At 44.2% G+C, this 13,602-nt stretch overlaps 1 protein-coding gene across 13 annotated transcripts in view; it reads left to right on the forward strand.

Moving 5' to 3' along the window:
- Positions 1-13,602, forward strand: part of ADGRL3 (adhesion G protein-coupled receptor L3) — an 834,374-nt gene that overhangs the window by 132,096 nt on the left and 688,676 nt on the right. For 12 of the 13 annotated variants that reach the window (XM_045018219.1, XM_045018220.1, XM_045018222.1 and 9 more), the window contains one exon: positions 11,897-11,963. The gene's annotated coding sequence lies outside the window, so the exon portion shown is untranslated. Of the gene's footprint in view, positions 1-11,896; positions 11,964-13,602 lie in introns of those variants that run through there. The other variant, XM_045018224.1, reaches the window with a different exon arrangement.

Genomic DNA, 13,602 nt, shown 5'->3' on the forward strand with positions numbered 1-13,602 from the left:
CATATCAGGATTGCACGATTTCTTAAATACATTGCAAGGACTGGGGCATCCACTGTAAAAATGAAATCATAGACTACCAGGGTTGGAAGGGACCTCAGGAGGTCATCTAGTCCAACTCCCTGCTCAAAGCAGGCCCAATCCCCAGACAGACTTTTGCCCTGATCCCTCAATGGCCCCCTTAAGGATTGAATTCACAACCCTGGATTTAGCAGGCCAATGCTCAAACCACTAAGCTATCCCTCATGGTCATGGCACACATAAAAATACAGATCTGCTGGTAGATCCAGGCCGGGCTATATTGTTTTGCAATGTAACAACTTCTTTATTTTGTTAGCTGACAGTCGGATATGGGCACATCTGTTTAGTGTGTGTGATTAAATCAGTCTATTGCCAGGGAAAAATCTGTCCTTCAACAGGATATTTATGTATCCCTGGCTCAGCACTCAGTGAGTTTGCTAATGTCACAAACATGGCCGCTCACATGAAGGAAGAATTGTGACTGCTAGAGCATGAGGAATAAAAGATCAAGATAATTTTACATTTCAGTCACATTTGATACTAATTTTTAATGATAAACTACATTTTCAGAAGTCTGCTTAGGTGGCATACTTTTCAGTTAAGCATATTGGTGTCACGTTAATAATAAAAAAGTACGACAGACCTATACCGAGATGTATACGATGTAGAGAATCAGAGCTAAACATAAATTACGAGATGAGTTTTCATATAGTGCAGCCTTGTCACCAGTGGGGAATCATTGACTAAGTGGAGTGAACCACTTTCTCCCCTGGAGCCACTGTGATGAAATGGACCATGGTGGCACTCTTCTAAGTGAACATCAGCACTTATAGCCCTGATCAAATGCCTGTGGAAGTCAAGGAAAGGCAGCTACTGACATCAATGAGCTTTGGGTCAGACTCTTAAACAGGGCTGTAACAGAGTCATGGGGCAACATGGGAGGTACATTTTGCCCCCATGCTGCTGATATGTTAGCCCTGAAGATGGGAGGCATTATGAACAAACCGGCTTTTCTTTCTTCTTGTGATTTCACTTTAACTGGTTTAGTGAGGAGCACTGGCAGCGTCAGAGACTTGCTTATGTCAAAGTTATTTTGAGACATGATCCCTGCATGACCCCTTGAGTTTGCATGTCAGTAACTTTTCCTTACCTCAGCTAGGAAATATTAACTAGAACAGGTGACCCCCCCAGGTTGCATATTTCCCAATGCCTCCACAACACCTGCTCGGTTTCCTGTTATGGTATAGTGAGCTTGGTGCCTGTGAAGGGTGCTGAGGAGTGGATCCTTTGGTCAATGAAACTGGGTAGCAGCCCTTTGAACATTCCCAGGCATCACTTCGACTGTGCCTTAGTTGTTCAATCTTTGGACTGGGTGCTCACTCTTCCAAGAAGGATGTTCGTTAATATCAGTTGTGTGGCTGCTTTTTGTGACTTGAAATCCTGTGTAACGAAGTTGGGATTTTCAAAGGGGCCAAAGGGAATTAGACACTTAGGCCCATCACCTCAAGGGTATTTTGGCATCTTATTCCTAATGAAATCAACAGCAGTGAGGTGCCTAAATATTTGTAGGGACCTGGTCCTGAAACCCTGTTGCAACTCAGTATTTGCAATTCACATTAGTAATCTCAATCATCCATGTGACTAAACAGCTGTCAAAGTAAAATTTTTGGTCACTGCTAACTAAAGTTAAATTAGAACCATCTATTAATCTGGGCAGGGCTCTTCCTTTACGAAATCCTTGAGACACCTCGTTTGCACAGTTCATCTTTTGCTAATACACAGTTGGGCTCAGAGATGTTATAAAAGCTCGAGATCTAAATCATAAAGATGCCCAGTGTGTGTGAAAGAGCAAACATGGAAATAAATAAATAAATATGACTTCGTACTGAAGGACAAGTGCAGTACCGGGTTTGTAGTAATTATCTGTGTGAGGACATTAGCATTTAAAAAAACACTAGGCAGGTGTGAAGAAACAGAGATGGTATTTTTAGTTTAGGGTGCAGGTGCTTGTTTGGGTGTTCTGTGGTAGGTTTACTGTTTTTTGTAGGAATTGTGAGGGGTCTAGATTTTTATCATGCTACATGCTTTATGGCGCATTTAAATGTCTATAATATAAATAGCTTTGCCATCAACAGGCATAAATGTCAGGCTATTGACACATTATAAAGGTACAAATGGAATGTAATCTGGCATGCTGGTTCTGGTGTTGAGACTTAATAGTCCATCTGTATCATTTATCCCAGTGGGAAATAACACAGGATGTTGCCTTGTAATTTTTTACTACTGTATAATAAAATGTAACCGTAATAAATGGTGTCTAAGCAAATAACATAGCAGATTCTGGCTTGTATCCAGTTTGTCTTCACCACTTAACTTAGTTCAAGTTTTTCCTTGAAGCAGCTGTGTATTCTAAAGGTTCTGACTGGATACTGTTTGCATTTGGATTTCTTTGTAATGTAGTAGATAGCAGAGGAGGAGACTGATACCAAGCCAGATCAATCCCTTATCCACTGTAGGTAGAGTCCCTGGAGTGAGACAGGCGAGAGATTCGTCCCTCCATGTTTTCATTTACAGACTAAATCCAGGGTCTCTGCCCTGTATTTATGTCATTATGCCTACTCTAGAACTTTAACTCCTGTGCCACATTTCCATGCAGTGGCACTTCGATAGCTTTGTTATAAGAAATGGGTTAAGGGCTTTCTTCTGCAGTGAGAAGAAATTGCATATGTCCCCCAACTCATGTGGAATAGACAACACCATGCAAATGAATATAGATACAGGGCTTTGGTGAAGTCTTGGTTAAATTTCACTCCTCGAGTGTTGCCGTTCCAGTGACACCACTAGGAATATGGACTGTTTTCCACTTTCTAGCCTTCACTACTTACATTTTACATCATCAGGTTAAAATGCCAATCTCCTTTTTCCCTCTAATGGGTTTGGGGCAAAGTTGGACTGGTTGGGTCACCGGCCAGAAAGCAGTGCTGCACGCCGAAGTCATACCCAATCTGCCTGTGTACCTCTGTAAACCTTGCCCTTCTCCCCTGTCCCACACTGATCCATAGACAACAGCCTCTCCAGAACCATCGTCTGCTCCCTGTTTCCCATTGAGAGAATGCTTCGCCTCCCAAACTGGGTTTTGCTGCACCTAGGAGTCAACCTGCCCTGCCTTGCCCCTGGCCTGCTGGTAGAGACATACCCTACTCTGCTTCCTCTCTACCCCACTGTGAGAGAGACAGCCCACCTTTGCTTTACTTGTTAGCTTCTCCCGCCTGTCCTGTCTGCCTCTCGGACGCAGCTGGCTGGCTTTGCAGGGTTGATTTTTTTCAGGGGAACTGTTGCTCCGGGTATGTGTCTGTGTTGCTGATGACACTCCTGGTGTTGCTTGGTTTGTGTTTCTCCGGTGGAGGACAGTAAGGCGACAGGTCACTGCTCAGGTCGGGTTGCCTCATTGCTGGCCATATGTGGCCGAGCTTCTCTGTATCTCCCAGAGTCACTGGAATAGGCCTCCCTTTGAGATGCAGTTGCATGCTCTCCAGCCTATGGATTTTGGTACATTCCTTCCTTTGCTGCACTTCAAAATGGAGGCAGCCTCTAGGGAAACAATTTTTGCAGAAAATTCCTAGATGTAACACAATACTGACTCGGAGGAGCAGCCCAAGGACACACTCTGCCTAATGTGAAGACAGCGAACCCTTTAAGGGCAGTATATTGGGTGAAGCACAATGCTCAAAGCAGCACTCTCTGGGATGGTGTGTGCCTCGATGCTGGTCCCTGCCATTTGCCGTGGTTTTAAGATACCAAATGTGCCCTTAGTGTTAGAGGTTAGAAAGTGCTCAGCACCCGTTTTGGCACCTGAGCAAATCTGGATGCTGAGCACTTTCTAACATCTGGCCCTTAATATTGCAAGTGTAGAAAAATACAAAACTATTATTCTGTGTGTATTCGAGTATTGCAGATTTGTATAAAGGGACAATTAACATTGAAATGAGAGAGGCTTTTGAGTCATCAAGTAGATGCAACAGACTGTATCATTTTCTTGATTTTCATTTTAATTAGGATTAATCATTTTTATCTCCTAAATACTTTGCCAGGAATTTACACAAAGCAGAAGAGTTTGGAGAGTGTTGTGCCAACATAATATCCAGTGCTTGAAGAGCTGTTAAAATATATTGCTGGGAAAGTGCTGTTAACTTAGCTGTAAATATTGCGTAGTTCCAAACTGTGGATCAAATTCTGCTCTCCTAGATGTATGAACAGTCCCCATGGGCTGCAGTAGGTGTCAATCTAGGGTGAAATCCTGGCCCCACTGAAGTTAGTATTCACTGCATGTATTTTTCAGAAGGCAGAATTTCACTTTGGAATCTAACCTGCTTACAGTGATTGTGTGTCTTTTTCTCTGATTGGCTTTCTGTGCTTTATAATATGCAACAAAGAGTCTTGCTATGGGAAGAAAAACTGCTGTGTGGACCGGAGGTGAAAATTCTGCCCTGTAATTTGATCTTTTAAAAAATGAATAATTTTCTTAAACAGTAGAAATTTTAAATATTTCCTGCTAACTCTAGCAGAACCAAATTTGATCTGCAATGGGCCCAAAGGGATGTGTCATGGGTAGGTTCTAAGCTTGTAGTACATTCACATAATGAGTTTGAAAATCATTAGGCATTAGAGCAAGGAGGAGAGAGAGAGAGAGCAAAAATTGCTGAAGAGGAAATTGTTCGGGAAACGTACCAAGTTATCCTTGGGTTAGGGAAATGAGCTGCTCCGTTCTTTACCGCAGAAGTGTTAAAATGAGAGCCAGCATCCCCTCTGCTTCAAATCATTACTCTGTTATGTCTGTGCTGTATTTAGATTGCTAGACTGAATCCTCTTCTGGCCACTATGGGCCTGCGTCTGTTCCAGGTGAAGTTAATGGGAGTTTACCATTCATTTAATTGACAGCAGGATTGGTGTTACTGTAATGCACCATGTTACAGAGGATAATGTACAGTGTTGTGATACACAGCCATAGGGGTAGGCTCTAACATATTTTAAATGGTAAACCAAAGTAATCCATAATATGAGCTGCAGCCAATTGCCTCTGATTCTTACTGAAGATTAATTTAGCATTCCTATTAATATTTTATGTGCTAATATTGTTTGCGAAGGCTAAAAGCTTTATTCATTTTGCACACTTTTACTTTTTCCATCCTTTCTTTGTGAAATGCAAAATTCTCTCTCCTTTTCAGATTAATTGTATAGAAGGAAGTTTAATAAAATTCCAGCTACACTGTCTTGGAAGGACTTCGCTAGTAATCTGCGGAAAATATCACATTTATTTTGACATTAGTATGTTAGATTTTCAGGAGAAAGATAGTTAGAAATGTAACCTTTGTAATATCACCGGTTACATATTAATATTTGAAGTATCTAAACACTTACATATGAGGGACTCGAGTTTCTGACTTGCAAATGTTACTGTAGATTTACAGTACATAATCCTATTAAAATTTAAGAGCATGAGATAAAATGGCCCATTTACCTTGATATTTGTGCATATCTAGTTGGACCATTTCTTAAAAGTTGTAAACATGAGGTTGAGAAGAATGTGTGAGCATCAGCTTCTCTGTGGAAAGTGGCAATTGAAGAAGAAAGAGCTAACGAGATCGATATGTCTCTAATGTACCCAGCAAGTGTGAAACCATTCCTTTGGAAGATAAAAGAAAAGTGTAGGGGTAGCTGTGTCCATGTGGAGAGAGGAGTCATTGTTTCTCTATGGAGCGATGCACAAATTCATGCATAAGAAGTGTGAGAAGTAGACTTGCTGACGCCAGCACAGCATCCTGTCTTAGCACTTGACCCGGCTTGTATTGGCAGGGCTGAATTGAGGACATCTGTGGCCCTACACACACCCACCCTATGTGGGGACCTGGGCTAGTCCCACCTAAATGGGAGCTGAGCTCTGGTGTAAGTCGAGCCTCACATATGGCAGCTGAGCACTCTTGAAAATTTGCCCCTTGGTGTAACTGTGTCAACCATGTTTCATTTGTGTGGCTGCATATGACAGCTAGGTACAGTAGGAATTGTCTGAGCTGCACTTTGCATTTGATAAATCAAGTTGGTTAGTAGTTGACCAGCTTATTACTGGAGAGGCAGCATGACCTACTGGCTAGGAAGCTGCACTGGGAGATCGGAGAGCTGTTTTATTCCTGCTGTGTGAGCTTTAGCAAGTGCAACCCCCTCTCCATGCATTTATTTCCCCTCCCACCTTTTGCACACCTTGTCTATTTAGATTGTAAGCTCATTGAGGGTGGTTTGTTTTGTTTGTTTGTTTTTAATAGACCAAAAGGGCTCTGAATTCCATTGAAGCTTCTAGGGGCTAGTGTAATGCTGCTATTAATTGTTAACTTTAATAGCGATCATCAAAATAGTTCTGTAGTGGAGGATGGTAATATTTGTGGTTTAAAAAGCGTGTTGCATGTTTGTTAATGTAGTTCTAGTAGGCTGAAGTTGATATCGTGATCCACAGGACTGGTACAGCAAGGGCAGTGACAATGGAAACTTCCCTACGCTATCCCATGATTGGTTTTTGCCATGACCAGGATCTAGGAGTTCTTCAGACTGGGTGGCTGTTTGTTTCTCTCTGCTGAGACTTAGGGTACGTCTTCACTTCCCGCCGGATTGGCGGGTAGCAATCGATTTCTCGGAGTTCGATATATCGCGTCTCATCTAGACGCGATATATCGAACCCCGAACGCGCTCCCATCGACTCCGGAGCTCCACCGGAGCGAGTGGCGGTAGCGGAGTCGACGGGGGAGCCGCGGACGTTGATCCCTCGCCGTGAGGACGGGTAAGTAATTCGAGCTAAGGTACTTCGACTTCAGCTACGCTATTCACGTAGCTGAAGTTGCGTACCTTAGATCGACCCCCCCCCAGTGTAGACCAGGCCTTAGTGATAACAGCAGTGGTTTTTGTGTTGTGGGCAGCAATCTGCCATATGTAGGACCAACTCTAAATATTTGTGACGCCTCGCCAGTTAAAACTGAACTGCACGCACCAAGTAACTGAACCAAATGCATTTTGTAGAACAAAATGCTCCTCATTCACTGAGTTCACGTACTAATTTACAAAACTCACAACAACCTCAATTTTGAAAAGTGATTTTTTGGGGGTGTCTAATTTGTCGCACCTTAAGGGACCCTGATTATTAGAGATTGGATGCTTGGCACCTTTAAGGTGTCTAAAGTTGGGCACCCAAAATTGAGACTCACTTTTGGAAGTTTAGGCCAGTGGGTCTCCCAGCATTAGTGTGAATGTTCAGTAGTCTTCTGTTTTGCAGCATTGGTTGAGTAAAACAACCTATGCTTACATCATGTCTATCTTGTTGAATTGGTAGAGTAGATTGCATTTATCATTGCTTTTTCTAATAATACCATCTGGGGTGGTGTGAAAGTCAGGAAGACACAATAGTTTAGATTAATTGTCTTCATCTTGGCACATGTAGAGGCTGAGTGGTGCCCTTGCTCCGTTTACACAAATGCATTAGTCTCAGTAGCAGAGGATATGGAGACATGAACCTTTAGAGCACCAGCAGGGCCATTAGCAGTAGTTGACTGCATTGATGCAGCTGTGCTATCCATTTAGCAGTAATCTTGGCAGTTGTGGCCTGAGTGTAGATTATTTAGATTATTCCCGCACCGTGTGATGTGGGATGGAGTGAGAGGGACAGGATTCCCCACTTAACATGGCTCTTCATCAAAGAGTCCTGGGTGATGCCACTTGTCAAAGTTGCAAGATGCACCTGAAATCTGTTGTGTCAGGCTGCAAACAACTGAGTTAGAAAAAATAAATGTTTTTTGAGAACACATTGGACAAGTGCAGAGAGTGGGGGACTAAGGCCATGGCTACACTTGCAAATTTGCAGCGCTGCAGCAGGGTGTGAAAACACACCCTCTCCAGCGCTGCAAATTGCGGCGCTGCAAAGCGCCAGTGTGGTCAAAGCCCCAGCGCTGGGAGCGCGGCTCCTAGCGCTGTCCGTTATTCCCCACAGGGAGGTGGAGTACGGACAGCGCTGGGAGAGCTCTCTCCCAGCGCTGGCGCTTTGACTACACTTAGCGCTTCAGGGCGCTGCCGCGGCAACGCTTTGAAGTGCAAGTGTAGCCACAGCCTAAGACTTGGGGAGTGGCTAGCTTGAGTGGGGAGGGGAAGAGGGAACTTCTGGTCTGTGCGGGGAATTAACTGTAACTCCTCTTAATGTTAACAAGAGTCAGAGTTAAAACTACACCCGCTGTATTTAAACTATCCTGGGGAGAACAGGATGGGATACCACATACTTTCCATGAGTTAGGGCATCAGATGACTTTGAATCCGAGCAGTTCCTCTGCCCTGCCAAATACTTTGCAAAGTCTGTCCAGCACACATCCATTTTGTTGGTTCCTTGTGTGATTAAAATAACAAAAGGAATCCCCAAACTACCTTTGAAATCAGCACGTGAATACTGTGCAAAGGCCAGCTCAGGGTTATGCATCTGGAATTTGTGGGGAAGAATATTCTGTAGCCAGCACTCTAGCCTTATAAGAGAAGATGCCTGGGGGTGAGGGGAAACATGCACTGAATGGGAACCTGACACAACAGAGCCATAAACCACTGTACATTGTGCTACCTGTACAGGTTTATATACAGGGAAATGTGAAATCAGGGGTGTTGTAAATGAAATTAAGAGCCTGTTGTTTGAATTTTATTTGAAAAATTGTTGCCAGGTAATTGGGAGGCAAACTAATATTAACTTCTTGAGACTATTATGGCAAACCATTGTTACTGCCATATAGTGCTGCAGTCAGATAAAAGTTATTCTCCAGTGGTTTTTTAAAGCATAGTGTAGTGGCTGCTATAATATATAACTGCTGTAGTCCAACCAAATCACACTGTTTCTAGAAATAAAAGCATGTTGGATGTTCCTCTTGAGGAGTTGCATAGTCTGTTCTGCACTTGTAAAACCGTATTTCCATCTCAAAATCATCCACTTTGAATCAGATTCCAAGACTGGAAGCAGTTAGCATCTGGTTCTTTCATGGGCAGGGTAAAATGACAGCTAACCTTACCTTGAGCCCAAGTGCACAATTCTTTCTTTTTGCTGAATAAAGACAGCAGGATCAGACCCCTTATAGAAGTTCACATTAATTGTTCCTTCTCGTGTGTACTTGTACGCTATGGACAAACGGCAGCCTGAAGGTTAGTGTCATGGGGCAGCTGCCCTGCGTGGGGCGTTAGGGCTCAGTCTTCCCGTGACTGTCTTACGAAGGTCCCATCTGGGGGTAACTGATTGTCCCAGGTGGCTGATTAGTCAATGCGCATCTGGACCTCATAAAGGTTCCCCAAGCTCAGTGGGCCACTCCTAAGGGAGGGAAGACGCTCCTGTGGAGAGGAGCTCCCAGGAGAGGCCTTAGCCAGAGGGCTGAGCCGGGAGCCCAGAGGGTGAGCTCTCTGGGGAACCCACCAGAATGGGGAGTGTGTAAGTTGAGAGCCTCCTAAATGGGCGGCAGCAGTTGGCAGATATCCAAGCAGGGCCAGATTTCCAGTTAGGTACAGTAGGCACGTTCCTAGGAGTGCCTTACCTCTCTAAAATTGTATACAACATGAAGGACAGCTGTAGGCGGGAGGGAGGGGGCACTAAAGATGCTGTGCTTGGGGCCTGTAACTCTAGCCCTGGTCTCAGCCACTGACTGGAAGCCTGGCCTGGCAAGGATCACCCCTGTCCCTGGAGTAGAGTCGCAGGGGATGGACCTCCCTAGACCCCTGACTCCTGAGAAGGATCCTACTCTGGCAGATGCAAGAGGCCTACCAGCAGAGGCAGAGAGCAATACCGAGAGATCTCCTGAGGAAGAGTGTGGTTAGAGGCGAGCAATGGACTCAGGTGTGGGACAGATGGGCTAAGATCGACCTGGTCACCCAGCTGAGATGTTGGGGTGAAAGCTTGGTTCATGTTCTGCATTGGCTTTTCTGTTATGAAATGAGATCGACCATAAGGGAGTGTTCTTTAGCATCTAGCGATCTGTCTGGACTTGGTGAAACCCTGAGTGAGGGAAAAGTCAAGTAAGGGCTCATCTGCCTACAAGGGGGAGTGCCCGGTAAGCCATGAACCCTGACCTATAGGCTGCAAAGTCCACACTTAGGTTCCTAGATAAATTTGCCTGATTTTCAAAAGTCTTGATCATCTTCAGCTACAGTTGACTGCTCTTTAGCATTGCTGTACATCTAACCAGATAAGATAGCGTAAGAGTCCTAGGCTAACCACAAGACCAACCTTCCTTTCACAGTGCCAAAAGAGCAGAAGAATATGAAGAATTGGGTTGAAATCCTGGCTTTGCTGAAGTCAAGGACACAGCTCCCATTGGCTTCAGTAGGGCTAGGATTTCACCCATGTCACCTTATATAGCTCCATTAACTGACCAAGGTTCAACATTGTTGTGATGAAATTTGCTATCATTTTATTCAGTGGGGTCCTCACTTGAGAACGGATATCCCTATTCAGAATAAGGCTCATTGGGCATCACTTCAAAGGAAAAGAGCCTCTAATTCCTGGATATATCTCACTCCAGTGGTGAAATCTTGACCCAGGGAAGTCAGTGGGGCCGGAATTCCACTATAGGTTGATAGTTCTGAACCCCTGCCTTACCTCTCACACCCCCGACCCGCTCCTTGGAGGTCGGGTAGGGCAAACCCCCGTGTACTCAACCCCGCTCCCCACCGGTGGGTGGAGGAAGACCGCATTCCCCTGGACCTCGTCCCTGGCAGAAGCTGGCAGGTGGCAGGGGAAGCCCCCCAGCACCGGGACCCCTGCTGCGGCCCTGGGACTGAAGGAGCTCTCGCTACCTGCCACAGCCTCAGGGCTGGGAAGCTGTTACTCCTTCTGCAGCCTAGGGCTGTGGCAGGGGGATAGAGTCTTGGGGCTGTAGTGGGCGAGGGGGGGACCCTGGGTGGAACTGGGGCGAGGCTTTGTGGAAGTGGCAGAAAAGGGTGGGGCCATGGGCAGGGTCACATGCAGAGGGTGCAGGAGCACAGATGGAAGGGGTGGGGAGGGGCCTCCCACTTGCTCTGGCTCAGGGCCCCAAGAAACCTTAATCCACCTCTGCTTGGACCACCTCTGGTTTGCGATCCGACAGTGTGTAGAATGAAATTTCTTGATAAGCACATAGCAGAGAACTTGGAGTCTGGTAGAGGAGATGACACAGAAGAAATCTCTTTCCAATGAAATAGTCCATAGTATGAAAGATTTAGAAAAAACGCTGCTTTAGGTGATTCCTTGGCAATGACTAGAATTCATTAACACTGGATTCCACCTTACTGGGACTTAATGGCTTTTAATTTCTTTTTTGTCATTTTCATATGTGACTCATAAATGAAATAAGTCATTGTCCCCTCCTTGTACATTATAGAAATGTAGTAGATGTGTAAATAAGTTTGGAAAGAAAACTAAGGCATAAGAACTCGTTCTGCACCTCTTGAATGGAATAGTTGATATAAAATGGAAGCAGGCTTGCACCTTAGAATTATATAAATACTCAAATGTTTCTGATATGTAACAGAAGTACATAGCCATTTCTTTGCCAATGTTCTTTTCTCTTCTTTTCTTTCTAATTGGCATTGAGAGCTGTCAGTATTTTCTTTAATCTGTGGGAGGTATGCACCATTGTTTCTTTCTGTAAAAAGATATGCTATGTAAATATTCACATTAAAAATTCACATAGTCCCTAATAAACCAGATCTATATATCCCGGAAGCACTGTGCTCATCGGTGTATGTTGGGAACATGTATCAGAAAAACATTTTCATAGCTGTGTAATAAGTCCTCAGAGGCAAGTGTAAATGAGCCTAATTTTTTTCTTTTTTTCTTTTCTTCCAGAAATGCTGATTTCAGTAATTTGCAAAAAATAGCGTATGGATTTTTAGCAACTGAAGAACAAGATAAGGTAATTATTAGTTCACAGAGTCTAGCCTTCTTTGTTAGCTGTTGCAAAATGTTTGAAACACTGGTATAGATAACTGTTCAATGTGTCACTCTGTGCAAATCTATAGCAATACTGTCATTGCTTATGGTATTAGAAAATGTCATTTAATAGGCACAGTCATTTCTTTACAATGCTCCTTTTCCATAAGAGCAATATGGGAATAAAAGTAACAAAACAAGATGTTGATGAAATAAAAAGACGCAGACTATCACACTGTGAAATGATACAGTATGCATATGGGTTAAAGAGGTGAAAGAGAAAAACAGGTGTTCATACGCTCCAGTGAAAAAGGCTGCGCAATCATCTACTTTTGCTTTGTTCACCTGGTATAGCTATTTAGTATTCTTGTATAGCTTTGGGCAAGTGTGGAGGTCCCTGTTTCAATCTCTAGCATGAAACAAAATGGTGGTCATCGCTCTTGCATGAGCCATACTGCTCAGGGCAGCTCCTGACTGAAGGGATTGCAAACAGCAGAAGGGGAAGCCATGTACGTTACTACAGCCTCAATCTCTAGTTTCTTTGCCAAGCTGCTCTGCAAGGAAAGAGCCTGCGGAAACATTTAAGGGATTCTTATGAGACATTATTTCACTGCTCTCTTTTGAAAAATGCAGTGGAGTGATGACTTAAATTGTCTACCTCTACATCGCTGCATCCTTGATAAATTAGCACAGCACACTTCAGTAGTGATCAATAAGCAAAGACAGCAAAAATAAATAGACTAGAATATTACAAGGATATCTTTTGTTATGTAGGCATGTGTAGGCTTTAGAAATGTATATATTTCTTGTCTAGAAGTAGATCTAGCTCCTCATTCATCAGGAAACGCTGGTAGAGGGAAGTGTGCTGTGAGAGCAGCAGAGCCTTTGATCACAGCAGAGCCCTGAATAGTGGGTGGGGCTTCCCTGATTAGGGGACCTATAAAGAAGCCATCCAACAAACAGAGCTGAAAACAGGAGAGTTTGAGCGGGAGTTTGTAAGGGGAATTTCTGGAAGGGGGTGTGTGGTGTTGTGGTTTTGTTTTGCGTATGGGTTGGTTTTTCTCTTGCCAGGAGTTTAGGCGGGAAAACTATGACAGATACAGAGGCAGCAGTGGTTGTGACCCAAGGAATGGAAGAGACAATGAAGATAACTGGATGTGGAAGCTATGGGATGTACATTATCCTGGGGCAGGGACCCGAAAAGAGCTTTGTTTGTTTGTATGAAGTGCTTATGGAAGAGAAGATCTAAGGTCTGGAGATGCAGGTGGAAACTATGGACTGGAGAACTGTGAGGGGAGACTGCTGGGTGGGGAATGTGGCCAATGGAAGTATGTGACTGGAAGAACCAGGCAGAGGTCAGGACCAGCTAATGAAGGAGAAATAGAGCTGAGTTACAGGTTTGCTGAGTTGGATAATGAAGGCGTGCAGCAGGCAGTTACAGAGGTGGGAGAGAAAGGAAGAAGAGAAGAGTAGGTAGTCCTACAGGAAGAGGGGATGAAGCATTAGAGAGAGCCAGAGTTCAGAGCCCCAGAGGAGAGAAGATGACTCGCAGAAGATTGCAAGGAAGAAGAAAAAGAGAAGAGGACTGGGAGCCAGAAAGAACAGGAGGAGGAAGGCCAGAG

Source organism: Mauremys mutica, chromosome 5 (assembly GCF_020497125.1).
Source record: "Mauremys mutica isolate MM-2020 ecotype Southern chromosome 5, ASM2049712v1, whole genome shotgun sequence".
In the NCBI taxonomy this organism is placed as follows: Eukaryota; Metazoa; Chordata; order Testudines; family Geoemydidae; genus Mauremys; species Mauremys mutica.